The 9091-nt window shown below is 45.7% G+C and overlaps 1 pseudogene; it reads left to right on the forward strand.

Moving 5' to 3' along the window:
• The first annotated feature begins 221 nt into the window (after positions 1-221).
• LOC126110047 (5S ribosomal RNA) lies at positions 222-339 on the forward strand (annotated as a pseudogene).
• The last annotated feature ends 8752 nt before the right edge of the window (positions 340-9091 follow it).

Consider the following 9091-nt stretch of genomic DNA (forward strand, 5'->3'; position numbering starts at 1 on the left):
AGCCAGGACCCCGTGATTTAGATGCAGCGACGCTAACCGCTAGACTACTAGCTTCGGGCAAAGATGGAGGTACAACCTTCCGAAACGCTTGGTGGAAATAATGCTCAATTGTGATTGGTTGCAGTAAGCTTGTAGATTCGATCTGATATTGATAACACACGTGGTGTATGTTCGCAATTTCGCAGATAAGGCAGAAATTTCGTTAGCTATAAAATGAAGAGGGCAATGGCCTTGCCGCAGTGGATACACCGGTTCCTGTGAGATCCCCGAAGTTAAGCGCTGTCGGGCGTGGTCGGCACTTGGATGGGCGACCATCCGGGCAGCCATGCGCTGTTGCCATTTTTCGGGGTGCACTCAGCCTCGTGATGCCAACTGAGGAGCTACTCGACCGAATAGTAGCGGCTTCGGTCAAGAATACCATCATAACGACCGGGAGAGCGGTGTGCTGACCCCACGCCCCTCCTATCCGCATCCTCCCTTGAGGATGACACGGCGGTCGGATGATCCGGGTAGGCCACTCGTGGCCTGAAGAAATCTGAGGAGAATGGCGTAAATATCTCTGGAGTGAGCGTTCACACGCGCAAAACTGATTTTGTGTTGTTAACATACATTGCCGGCCTGGTCACGTGTTCTCGGGACGTCGTGTGTTTGTCCGTATAGCGCCCTGTGTATTTAGAATGTCACTACATCCCTAGTACAGACGGATTCTTTTCGTAAGTTTCGTGGATTATTTATATATGTTGCGCAGACATTTTAACAGTATCCATTAGATATCGGGAATAAACCAGCTACGTAACTTTTAAGGGCTAGTGATATTGCATTCTGCTTCTTTGCGATAGGTGCGACAGTTCAGATGGATTCGATTTTTGATAGTTTTCGGTATGAAACGGCACTTTATAGTATTACACAGCCTGACGTACATTTTTGCAGTGATAGTCTTGCAAAACGACTTGACAGTACGCTAGTACTTTTGAAAGTGTCCGAAAAACACCGAATTTGCCACACATTAGCGATTATATCTCTGCTCATTCGTCCTTTTTTCTGCTATTTCTACTTATTTATTTTCTCGTTTTTGCGACCTAAAGCACAATTTTTCTTAGTTGTGACACTTTGAAGTATTTATTTAACGCATTTTACGTACTTGCTCCCAGTTTATTAAGTAAATAGTGGACTGAGTAATCTATATACATAATCGACAAGTCACTGATAAGTGTATGGAGGATAGTATTTGCTGAAACAACTAACCATTCCCTTTCGTGTTTCAGTAGCAATTTTACGAGAGGAAGGGATTGTTTGTAAACTTTTGTTCAAAAAATGGTTCAAATGGCTCTGAGCACTATGGGACTCAACTGCTGTGGTCATAAGTCCCCTAGAACTTAGAACTACTTAAACCTAACTAACCTAAGGACAGCACACAACACCCAGCCATCACGAGGCAGAGAAAATCCCTGACCCTGCCGGGAATCGAACCCGGGAACCCGGGCGTGGGAAGCGAGAACGCTACAGCACGACCACGAGATGCGGGCGTAAACTTTTGTACGAGCCGTAATATCTATTATATAGTCATAAAATCGTTGAAAAATAGGTCTACAGACAAGCCTTAATTATAATGCGTCTCGAAATTTTTAACGTATACAGTGTCTCTTACTAATATGATAACTATAATTAGAGCTACATGGTATGTACCCATGAAAAGTCACTATCCCTCCTTTCACATATTTTTCTTTGCATCCGTAGCAACAACAGTAATTCACCATCGCTATTACACTATCAACCAACGGTGAAATACAACAAAAACTCTTGATATTATAAACTTCAAACGCTGCGGAAAGCACACATGCACAGCGAAGTCCCGAAAACAAGTGACAATCCTGATTTAATGTTGACAACATGCGCAGAACGCAATGCTCACTCCATAGATACTTTCTCTATGGAGAATGGGAAAGGAAGCAGATGAGCTGACCATGTATCCACTGTTGCTAGTCGGATACAGCATGGTAAAGAGAGAAAAATACCTCACATTATTATTTCGTCTTGTATTTTGCTCTATCCTTAAGCTGCAAATCTTTTCGTACTAGCGCGAAAGTTTTCTTGTTTTCCCTTACAAACCGTGCAAGTTTGCTTAAGTCGGTTTGTTATGCGCGCTGGTGATTCCGCTGAACAGAAGCGGTGTAAGTGGCTGTTTGTAGAGACATTACAGGTGCTGATGCAGGAAAATTCACGTATCGGGTTTCTCAGAAGTGGGAGCAGCGTGTGTTGCGAGCTTTTGAAACGCCTGCGAGCGTTGCGCGGTAAGCATAGCGTCAGGGGAACGGGAGGACGCTGTGAACCGCAGCTGGCGGCGTCTCGACGGGCCGGCGTTGCTCGTTAGCGTCCGGCTCCCAAGTTCACGGACGGCCGCAAACCGAGGCCAGGCAAGTCCTGCGGGCTGAAATGTGTGCCAAGGTACGGCCTGTGTACGAAAGGTAACGAGAAAATTCTGATCACGCTTGTTGTACCCATCAAATCTACATCTACATGGATACACTGCAAAACAGAGGTGCTTGGCTGAGGGTTCATCGAACCACCTTCACAAAAATACTCTATTATTCCAATCTCGAACAGAGAGGTCCGCAGCTCGTGGTTGCCTTTGCGGCGCGGCACGTTTCTTTTTCACCGCCCTGCCAATGTCCAGCAGTGTTCATTTGTCTAGCTAAAAGCTGTAGTAGAAAATGCTAGACCACTACTGTCTACTGCAGGTCGCATCATACATAGAATTGTCCGGTGAACGGGGTGTGGCTAGTACTGAAATAAAAGTTTTAACTTGGCAACGTAAATTTTCAGGTGTATTTTTACGATAAAGATCACTGTTAATACTGCCAAGTGCGTACTAAGTGTCTACACAATGTAAAGTTCCCACGCACACTACAATCACACACGTAGCCAGCTTATGGTATTTACACCCGTTACCGAAGTTAATAGAGTTCACTGGATCGTTTAGTTATGAAAATGCTCTCTCAAATGTGCACACTGCTCTACACGTAATACCTGCTCCAGTCTTAGACCACACAACACGCCACGCGGTTTTAACTAACAGTCAAAAGCAATAATTTGGATATTCCGTCCGAAATTCCACACGTCCTCCACTATACCGTTCACTTAAATACGCTTTGCACTACTTCGCGAACTCGTAATTAGCATTTTTCCGCGATTTTATAGTACTTTCGTCGGAGCTGCTTTCAATGAGATGTTACTAGTTCGAACCCTCAGCCCCGACTCACTTAGATCACACCAAATGCTTTGTTCCCAGCATAGATTGGCGCGAGCCTGCATTTTTCTGATTGGCTGATATCACAAACAGCAAATGAGGTTGCAGTATTATCCCGCGCTAACCCGCGCTTTACTTCAATGACCAATTATAGTAAAAATTTTCTTTCTATGGCAATTGCTAAATAAATAAATTTAGAAAAGTATCAAATATAAAATTACTCCTTCTGAATTTACCGATTAATTTGTGTTCTACTCACGATTTATTAGTACCATAAACTGACTGCACATTTAATTATAGTAAATCCCCTGTATAGTCTAACTGGTACTTCGTGAATAAACAAAACAATTTTCATTTACTTCTGTTCTTCTTCACTTACACAACACTCACCCTGCTAATTACTACACATATAAGACAATTATAATTATGCAAATACATTAAATATTAATCAAACGTAACTTTGCAACATTGTATTGACTACGACTGCTAGTACTGTCCGTCAACTGCTGACCTCTGCCGCCTACTAGTACAACTACGTGCAGCTCTGTAACTGAGGTCCATGTCAACTGGTGACATCTGTCGATGACTCATGCCTATAACGATATCGTCCTAACAAGTGACAGGAGCGATGCGAAGGCGCTACGCCTCACCTTCTCGCTTCCCGAGCACGGGGTCCCGGGTTCAGTTCCCGGCGGGGTCAAACATTTTCACCTGCCTCGAGATGACTGGGTGTTTGTGTTGCCCTCATCACTTCATCATTCATGAACGTGGCGAGTTTGGACTGAGCAACGGTTGGGAATTTGTACGGGCGCTGATAACCGCGCAGTTGAGCGACCCACAAACCAATCATCATCATCGAACAGCCGGCGGAAAAGTATGTCTTCCCGTGCGAGCTCTGATTTCTCTTATTTCGTTATGATGATCGTTTCTCCGTATGTAGGTTGGTCTCAACAAAATATTTTCGCATTCGGAGCGAAAATTGGTGATAATTTCGTGAGAAGATTCCGCTGCAACGAAAAACGCATTTGTTTCAGTGATGTTCACCCCAAATCCTGTATAACGTCAGTGAAACTCTCTCCCCTATTTCGGTATAATGCACAACGTGCTGCTCTTCGTTGAATGCCACGCGGGGTAGCCGTGCGGTCTGTGGCGTCTTGCCACGTTTCGAGCGGCTATCCCCGTCGGAGGTTCCACTCCTCCCTCGGGCATGGCTGTATGTGTTGTTCTTAGCGTAAGTTAGTTTAAGTTGGGTTAAGTAGTGTGTAAGCCTAGGGACCGATGACCTCAGCAGTTTGGTCCCATAGGAACTTACCACAAATTTGTTGTGGGTTGGCAGGAGAGCCAACACCGGTTTTGAGAGGAAGCCGAAAGGCACGCTTTTTAGCTCACGCAGGCTGGCGTGAGGTCTGGAACAGGACAAGGAAATTAGACTGTAGAAAAAACTGACGTAGCTGGTGGAATACTTAACCTTAATCCATAAATGTTCAAAAATGGCTCTGAGCACTATGGGACTCAACTGCTGAGGTCATTAGTCCCCTAGAACTTAGAACTAGTTAAACCTAACTAACCTAAGGACATCACAAACATCCATGCCCGAGGCAGGATTCGAACCTGCGACCGTAGCGGTCTTGCGGTTCCAGATTGCAGCGCCTTTAACTGCACGGCCACTTCGGCCGGCTCATAAATGTTGAACGTCGCTCTTGACGGTACATGATTACAGTATCAATCGTAATTGGTAATGGCGCCTTGCTAGGTCGTAGCAAATGACGCAGCTGAAGGCTATGCTAACTATCGTCTCGGCAAATGAGAGCGTATTTTGTCAGTGAACCATCGCTAGCAAAGTCGGTTGTACCACTGGGGCGAGTACTAGGAAGTCTCTCTAGACCTGCCGTGTGGCGGCGCTCGGTCTGCAATCACTGATAGTGGCGACACGCGGGTCCGACGTATACTAACGGGCCGCGGCCGATTTAAAGGCTACCACCTAGCAAGTGTGGTGTCTGGCGGTGACACCACAAAATTTTACAAAAAATCTTTTCTTCTTTGAACTATCTCGATGTATTCTGTTAATCCTATCTGGTAAGGAACCCCGACCGCGCAGCCGTTCTCAGAAAAGAGGACGGATAAGCATAATATAGGCAGTGTCTTTAGTAGGTCTCTTAAATTTTCTGAGTGTACTGCCAATGGAAATTAAATGAGCGTGTGACGTCGTTGACTGGGAGGCCCCTATTCGGGGAAGTTCGGCCGCCAAACACGTCTTATATCATTCGAGGCCACACTGGGCAGCTTGCGCGCTGGTGATGTGGATGAAGGCCGGAAATCGAACCTGGGCCCGCTTGCATGGGAGGTGCGCACGTTACCACGCAGCTAAGCAGGCGGACTATTCTGCCAATAAAATGCAGTCTTTGGTTTGCCTTCCGCATAACATTTTCTGTGTTCTTTCCAATTTAAGTTCTTCGTAATTGTAATTCCTCGGTATTTACGGCCTTTAAATTTGACCCTGTATAATCTTCAAATCCCGAGTGGTCGCAGTTGAAAACAGATACTCTACTTAACGACGGGATATGTTTGTTTGTGTCATCTAGAAACTTTGAGGCCGATTACTCATTTTGCTGAGCATCGTCAAGTTAACACTTTGTTTCAAATTTCATCATCTTAAGTCTTCCAGTTCTGTAACACTGTTAGAAGTTAAGCAACCATCCACTCGTTCCCTTGAAACCACTGTAATCTATCACCCGTGCCGTTGAATGTGCATAACGCAGGGGGTCACTCTCATGCAAATTTTGTTTAAATTGTCTCGAGCACCTATGAAACGCCCAAACACCAGTTTCTGTAAGTGCACCTTGTCAACCCTTGAATATCCGTAATTTTTTTTATTGCGCTACACGTTCACAGTCAAAAATGGTTCAAATGGCTCTGAGCACTATGGGACTCAACATCTTAGGTCATAAGTCCCCTAGAACTTAGAACTACTTAAACCTAACTAACCTAAGGACATCACACACATCCATGCCCGAGGCAGGATTCGAACCTGCGACCGTAGCAGTCCTTCGGATTTGTTTTATTACTATGCTGCGGATGATCTTCAATGTACGTAATTATGTTTAGTACCAGCTGTGGTGTCACCGCCAGACACCACACTTGCTAGGTGGTAGCCTTTAAATCGGCCGCGGTCCGTTAGTATACGTCGGACCCGCGTGTCGCCACTATCAGTGATTGAAGACCGAGCGCCGCCACACAGCAGGTTTAGAGACACTTCCTAGCACTCGCCCCAGTTGTACAGCCGACTTTGCTAGAGATGGTTCACTGACAAATCACGCTTTCATTTGCCGAGACGATAGTTAGCATAGCCTTCAGCTACGTCATTTGCTACGACCTACCAAGGCGCCAGTATTATTTGCTATTTATCTTGTGATGCATGTACCATCAGACCGATGTTCACCAATTATGGATTAAAGTTAAGTATTCCAGAAGCTACGTACTTTTCTTCCTACTATAAACTCCTTAAATGTTCCAGACCTCACGCCAGCCTGCGAGAGCTTAACGCGTGCCTTTCGGCTACCAATCATAGTGGCTTGGCTGTCTTGCCAAGTCACAACACCAGCTGCTTGGACAACGATTGTCCTTTACTGCGTTTCAATGGATACGGGATTTGTGGCTGCCTGTCTGACAACAAGGATGAACTACATGGCTCGAAACATGTTTCAGTATCACTTTGACTTTTTAAACACGTATAGTCATCATCTTACTCCTCACGTACATCGTTCGCTCAGTCGAGTGTGTACGACACCACATATTCCACTGGCTCATCTTGTAGAAACGATACTATTTCATCTCCCCCTCTTCTTTCTCACTCTACAAAATTCCTTGGGTCCCTTTCTGACGAAATGTCAAGTTCGGCAACTATTGTTGTAGGTATAATGCAATGTTTGCTGTGTTGCCATTGTTCTACTTTGTTTCAACACCACTACCATTATTGTCCGCATCTCGCGGTCGCGTTCTTGCTTCCCGAGCACGGGGTCCCAGGTTCGATTCCCGGCGGGGTCAGTGATTTTCACTTGCCTCGAGATGACTGGGTGTTTGTGTTGTCCTCATCATTTCATGATCATTCATGAATGTGGCGAGATTGGACTAAGCAACGGTTGGGAATTTGTCCGGGCGCTGATAACCGCGCAGTTGAGCGCCCCAAAAACCAAACATAATCATCATCACCACCACCACCACTACTATTGCAAAGCTGTTGTGAGTTGCTGGTCGACCAACCTGTTGAGCTGCAGGGGATGGGCAAAATAATGTGAAGACCTCTACATACTTCGGAATGGTTTATTAATAAGGTGTTGCAGCCCTATTGCCGTCCGGGGTGGCCGAGCGGTTCTAGGCGCTACAGTCTGGAACTGCGCGACCGCTACGGTCGCAGGTTCGAATCCTGCCTCGGGCATGGATGTATGTGATGTCCTTAGGTTAGTTAGGTTTAAGTCGTTCTAAGTTCTAGGGGACTGATGACCTCAGAAGTTAAGTCCCATAGTGCTCAGAGCCATTTGAACCAATTTTGCACCCCTATTTGCCCGTGACACAAATGCGATTCTTCTTGGACTACTGGCATATAATGATTGTATAGTCTCCAGTGGAATGTTATGTCTTCGATTAGAACCTCTTCTAACTCCTCTAGTGACGAGGGAGGCTGAAATCTGCTCCGGAGTCTGCGCTCCAATACCGTCCACAAGGGTTCCATAATGTTCAAGTCCTGGGACTGTGCTGGCCAGGGAAGACGCCGCAGTTCAGTCGCGTGCTCCTCATACCGCGATTGTACTGTCCTGGCTGTGTGAATAGGTGCATTATCCTCCTGAAAAGTGGCATCATTGGTGGGGAACAACATTTGAATCATGGGGTGCACCTGATCACGTAAAATATTCACATAATCGTCGGCTGTAACACGGCCTTTAAGGGTAATGATGGGGCCAGTAGAATATCATGATACAGCTGCCCACGCCATCGCACTTCCACCTCCATGCGTAACAGTTGGAATCAAGCAATCCGGATTGTAGGCATCTTTCGGCGTTCTCCAGACGTAAACCTGACCCGATGTTGGAGATAATCTAAACGTTGTCTCGTCGGATCATATGACGTGTTTCCACTGAATCAGCCGTTCAGAATTTATGCTCGTGACACCTTGCTTTATGCTTTTTTTTGTGCTGGTTGTAGTCATTAATGGTTTCGGTATAGTAGCTCGTACATGAACATTCGCTTTATGGTGTTCTCGGCAGACAGTGTCGATAGATACGGATTCCCGAAGACGGTTATTGAGCTCTGCAGTCACTTTAGCCGCCGTAGTTTTGTGTTGTTTTGACACAATTCGTGTTAGCGTACGACCATCTCTGCATTTAGTTTTGATTTGCGCCCACTATTATGTTTACACGATGATGTCTTCCCATATTTTGTGTAGGTTGTCATGACTCTTGAACAGTTGCTATTGAAATATTTAATAAGTTGGCTGTTACTTACTGAAGCTCCGGCTAATCGGGCCCCCACAATCTGCCGTCTTTAGAACTCTGTTACGTCTTTCATTCACGTAGACCTTGGCCTCTTTCATTGCACGTCGGCCTTGGCCTCTGAATGCAAATACTAACAACCTGCACTGATGCCTAGTCCGTACTGAAAACGCAGTCCAGCGCAACACGTGCCTTACATGCGTTGTTGACGGTCAAACACAACTATCCCATTACTGCCACTGTTCACGTTATTTTGCCTACCCCCTGTACTTACCGTAGCCTAATGCTATGCTCGCCATTGGATACCTCCAGTCCCGTCCTCTGTTGCCATTAATAGCCAATATTGCGTGGTACACAA

Source organism: Schistocerca cancellata, chromosome 12 (genome assembly GCF_023864275.1).
Source record: "Schistocerca cancellata isolate TAMUIC-IGC-003103 chromosome 12, iqSchCanc2.1, whole genome shotgun sequence".
NCBI classification, from domain to species: Eukaryota; Metazoa; Arthropoda; class Insecta; order Orthoptera; family Acrididae; genus Schistocerca; species Schistocerca cancellata.